At 44.3% G+C, this 5,398-nt stretch overlaps 1 long non-coding RNA gene across 9 annotated transcripts in view; it reads right to left on the bottom strand.

The window, feature by feature from the left end:
• Window positions 1–5,398, bottom strand: part of LOC128113502 (uncharacterized) — a 303,408-nt gene that overhangs the window by 200,133 nt on the left and 97,877 nt on the right. The window lies entirely within an intron of this gene.

Below are 5,398 nucleotides of genomic sequence, written 5' to 3'. Positions count from 1 at the left end.
AGTTCTCTTCTTCCACCAGATTGGTTCTAGGAATCAAACTCAAGATTGTCAGCCATGGCAGCAAGCACCCTTATCTGCTGAGCCATCTTCTTGGCCTAAATTGATGTGTTTTCCTTCTAACCAAATGTTTGAGCTTGCCTTCTCCTTCACTCCCCTTTGTTTCTAAAAATTTGGATTTATAGTTATTGGTACAATTGTTAGCTCACGTGGAGACTAACATAATTGACAAGCTGCTGCAGAAAGCTGTTCAAACCTTTGGGCTACATTTTGGCTTTGGGGGCCCCTGACCTTTGTGCTGCCCTTTGGGAGAGGTTGGCTCTGAGCAACACTGAACCTGAATGCCATAGCCAACAGCACCACCATGACATATGAAGATGTCAGGATGAGCCTAGAAAGAAATCCTGTGACAAGGGGAAATTGCCAGTTACAGACACAGGATACAGACAAGTCAACTCCCACGTAGTACAGATCCCTCAAATGGAAAATCCCTGCAAAGGTCATTCATCTTCAAGATACCCTGTCCTGAGCTGCTAAGAGAACAGTTCCTGGGACACGGGAGCTGTTGATTGGTGAACACTCCAGATCCTTGGCATAAGTGACCTACTGGCATAAATGTTTCTGATGGATTTGTGAAAAGCCTGCTTTTTCGTGATAGCCCTTCTACAACTTAACCAACACCTTATACCTTTTTGCCTTAAGCCTTCTACAACCTAGCCAAGCCAGGACCACAACAGGCTGTGAACAGAGGTGCTAGTATTTCCCATGTTCTACCAACTGTTCATGAGACTGTGAGTCCCTTGAGTTCAAAACTGTGTCTTCCTTGTGTTCAGACAGTACTTGTAGTAGCTGCTGTACAGTAGATTCTCTAGAAGTATTTGTACAAGTTAATGTCAAGTCACTGTGCAAGAATTACCTACCTGGGTGTTGTGGCTAGTAATTATGCTGGAAGCTTTGATTTTTGTGGCAACAAAACATTTATCATGTCAATTTCAATTCAGCTAGTGTTTGTTATTTTGAAATGTACCATCTTGGGCCTTGGGTTAAAACGTGACTAAATTCTTCTCCAGTCCTAAAGGCTACCCTCATGTAAAGAATACATCAATGTGCCACACCAAATCCAAGAACCAATTTGCATTAAGCAATGAGACAAGATAACAGCAAGAGTGGGGAGAAAAGAGGAGGGCGCCAAGCTTCTGAGGCTCTGCAAACCCATTCCAAGCTGCCAGATCCCAGAAACCGACTGGCACAGAGAGAAGGTCTGTTTGGTTCTTCCGAGGGCTGGACAACCTTCCCTGGAGCACAGTGCTTGGCTATGAGACATGCTGGAGGAGGGAGGTTTCCGGGTTTCTCTGCTTATGAAAATCTCACTACAGAAGCGACATCCTGGACAGCAGGGAGCAAGGAATGGTTGATAGTAAGAAGAAATGCTCTTCCCTAATCCCTGTAGTCGCTATCCCTGACAGTATGAATTGCAGGGCTGTCATCTGCCAGACTAAGTCTCCATGAATCACAGATGATTTTAATGAGGATCTCTATGAAAGCTCCCGTGCAGTTTGCCAAGATATAATCCTCACCCTGATAATAGCAATTAGCCATAAATGTTCTCTCTCGTTCCTTTAAAAAAATTGTGTTTGAAACTGATGTGTGTTTTACACATTAGCTGTCTTCTGCTTTAGAAGGAGAGAAGGAAGGGAGGCAGGGAGGGAGGGAGAGAGGAGAGAGACAGAGAGACAGAGGTAGGTGTGAGTGATCTGTATGTTCATCTCACGTTCCCACTGACTCTTGAGAGTTTCTTCCAGCCAAAGTAGCCTCGATGGGATGGTGGATGGACACACTTCCTGTTTCCCCTCTCTTAACAGGTGGCCAAAGATACATTTGAATGCATTAAACCAAAGCCAGCAAGTCTAGTTCCCCTACAGGCCCCGCCCTCCCACAGACTTCTCTTCCCTTAGTTCTGAGCACTGCGAACCTTCCTGCCAGCCAGGACCAACATGGTATGCCAGAGAGTTCCCTGTTAATCTGTCCCATAGAGCTGACTGGACATCCTGGAAAGCCAGTGCACTCCAGAAGCAGCCCTTGACTGCCAACAGGGAATGGTGTATAAATACCCAGCTTCTTAGCTCCTTATGTGGGATAGCTGATTATAACCTATTGGACTTCCCAGGTGGTGATGGTAAGTGGTTTGGTGTTAAGCCAAGATTGGTCACCTTCCTCTACTTCCCCAATAAATTACTTATGCTCAGATCCCGAGTCCGGATATGATTCTGGGGTCTCAATCTAACATGGATTCTAACAAAAACAAAAGCAGCCTCCATGGTCAAGGTTGTTGAACTTCATGACATCCTACTGTACCCGAGGATGGAAATCAAAAAATTCCAAACACACATACACAAAAAAAAACCTGTCATAGTTTCCAGAAGATATGTGACTCTCTCTTCCCCCCTCTCATGCACACACACACACTCAAACAAACAAATAAACAAACAAACAAAAACCACGAGGACCAGCACAATCTCCTATTTCTGCCCACTGGGTTGGCCTCTTGACAACAACCACTCTGTCACCCGGGCTGGTCTGGAAACAAACCTGGCATCCTGCTCCACCCCCATGCTTTTGCTCTTTCTGTTCCATACCTGAACTTTCCTTTCCATGTGTCAGCGTGGTTTCCTCTCATCTCTTTCCCAAGGGCTTGGTTTCAATGTTTCTTACTGAGACCTTCCTAGACCACCTGGATAAAATCGTCACCATCTCACCAGACCCGGCACATCCCCATCCCTGAGCATTACTTTGGTTTTCTCCATCCTGTGGATCACTGTTCGGCATGGCCTATTCCTGGTGGGTTCCGAGAATATTTTCAGCTATGTTGTGGCTGACCTTTCAAGACTTCCCTCCAAGTCTTCACTAACTTGACATTATTTTTCCTTTAGAGTTTTATTCATTAAACAAGTAGATTGATACAGGAAACAATACTTGGAGGTTGTTGCTCTGAGAGGCTTTCAGAGTAAAGCTTAGACTCCAGAAGAACTTTTAATTCTTGTTCTCCAGGTCAGTATCTCATTCCTTTACTAACATGAAGCTTTGAGCAAGTCACGGATCCTCACTTTCTGCATCTGTAAAATGGAGACACTTGTGTCCACACTTCTGGATTTTGGAAAGATTATACAACGAAGTGGAAGACCTACACTTAACCAGTGGGTGTGTGACAGGCACTCAGTGGTAGCTTTTAGAGTGATTGTCCAGAGCCATTTTGCAAAGGTGGTTCTGGCCCTGGAAGGTATAATGCCTCTTGGAGATTATCATGAGACTCATCAAAAAGTCGGAATCTCTTCCCAAATCTTACCCTGGACAAGTATGTCTGGGCATTTGTTTACTTTCTAAAGCATTATCAGCCCACTTAGGACAAGGAGAATGATACAAAACAGGGCAGTCTGAACTTAAACTGTAATGAAGACCTGCCAGCCACTGGGTCTCTCACCAGAGGAGGCTCAAGAGGGCTGGAACAGTCAGAGATGGTACAAGTAAGGCTTGATTTGGGTCTAAAACATGGACCAGACTTTTCAAGGTCAAATAAACCCAAGGTAGATGGGCAGACAGCAAATGACACAGGTAATTCTCAATCTGGACCAATGGGACCAAGGGGAACACTGAGGGTCAGACAAAGGAGCAGGTGTGACCAACCTGAAAATGAGGGGAGGTCAAGTGGCATTAGAATAATGTCAATCATTAAGCTAGAAGGGGCATAAGAGTCATTATACCAAAGAATTCCTGTATTTACAAGCACCAAACCCCCTAGTTTTGCCATTTTTCCCAAATCCACTCCTTATTCCTCCCCACTCCAAATGCCATGTTTTAAAGCAATGGTTTTTATTCATTGTTGAAAAGAACTTTTATACCTTTCACAACAGCCCTTTGTGGTTCTTTGAAGCAGGGATTTTCTAGGCTATTTTCTGACCCTTCAGAGTTCCTGTGGCTTTATGTCAAGAATGTTCTGGGAGCTCCATACCCTCATTGGTCAATATTCTTGCTGGAATGTGACCTTCAGCTATAGTAAAGCTTCCAAGAGATACCCTCTTTGAAGCTCCTTAACCTCATTGGTCATCATTCTTTCCCACGTTTTCGTTGCCTTCATGATTTTAAAATATTCTAAAGCTTTATCTTGGATCCCCTTTCTTGGGCTTCGATCTTCTAGACCCATCTATCTCTGCCCATTTTGCAGTGATACCTGCCTTCTGCCAGGATTGCTCAGATGCTTGTGGGAATAGGACAATGAGTCACTAAGTCTCATGCCTGTAAAAGGGAAGTATGGCATAGCTAGAGTTTTCCTGCCTGGCCCACAGTCAGGACAAATCTTTGTCACCGGCCAGTCCCATAGCCTCTCAGACCCAACCAAGTAAACACAGAGACTTACATTGCTTACAAACTGTATGGCCATGGCAGGCTTCTTGCTAACTGTTCTTATAGCTTAAATTAATTCATTTCCATAAATCTATACCTTGCCACATGGCTCATGGCTTACCGGCATCTTCACATGCTGTTTCTCATTGTGGCGGCTGGCAGTGTCTCTCTCTGCCTTCCTGTTCTTTCTTTTCTCCTCTCTGTTAGTCCCACCTATACTTCCTGCCTAGCCACTGGCCAATCAGTGTTTTATTTATTGACCAATCAGAGCAACACATTTGCCATACAGAACATCCCACAGCAGTATGGCTTGCTCCTCACCTGACTGCTGGGTCCACCAGCCCAACCACATTCTTGATAATAGCATTCACTCTCACAACTAGATCTCCGGCATGAATCTCAAATGTGACATGGGCCACCCATCCAACTTCTGCCAGTCCCCTAAACATTATATTGGTGGCACTGGGCAAAAGGAACTATATTCATCTGTCTCCATATTTTGACTCATTGGAACCACTGAATTGTCTGGTGAGGCTTCTGATAAACATAAGATACTCAGTGCTTTTTGTATGATGTATTTGTAACCCCAAATGAAAAACTTAGAGAGACAAACCCATGCCTTCCTGAACCTGTGGTCCTTGAAAAAGAAAAAAGAATGATACAGCTTGTATTTCTCCAGCATCCTAACTGGTCCCTGATTGAGAAATAGTGATTCAGGTCAACCTCCCTATTTTTGTGAAGGAAAGAGTGAGGAGCAGATTTATCAAGCACTAGGAGAGTTAGCAACAAGCCAGAAGCTGCAATGCATATGAACAGGACTCCTGGGTCCTAGATGGCTTGACCATATGAATGGGAGGAGAAAAGCCAGATAGGAGAATTACTGTGGTAATGGTGAGAGACTGGACTGAGTTAAGCATTGAAACCAAACAAGTGTCTGAAGGGAGTGTGCACTGCAGTGACAGCATAAAGAGGAGTATGTATAATCAAACACATAAATTAAAAC

Source organism: Peromyscus californicus, unplaced genomic scaffold (assembly GCF_007827085.1).
Source record: "Peromyscus californicus insignis strain IS unplaced genomic scaffold, ASM782708v3 Scaffold_18__1_contigs__length_77618521, whole genome shotgun sequence".
Taxonomy (NCBI): domain Eukaryota; kingdom Metazoa; phylum Chordata; class Mammalia; order Rodentia; family Cricetidae; genus Peromyscus; species Peromyscus californicus.
The sequence above is the reverse complement of the archived record's forward strand: the minus strand, read 5'-3'. Positions and strand labels throughout refer to the sequence as shown.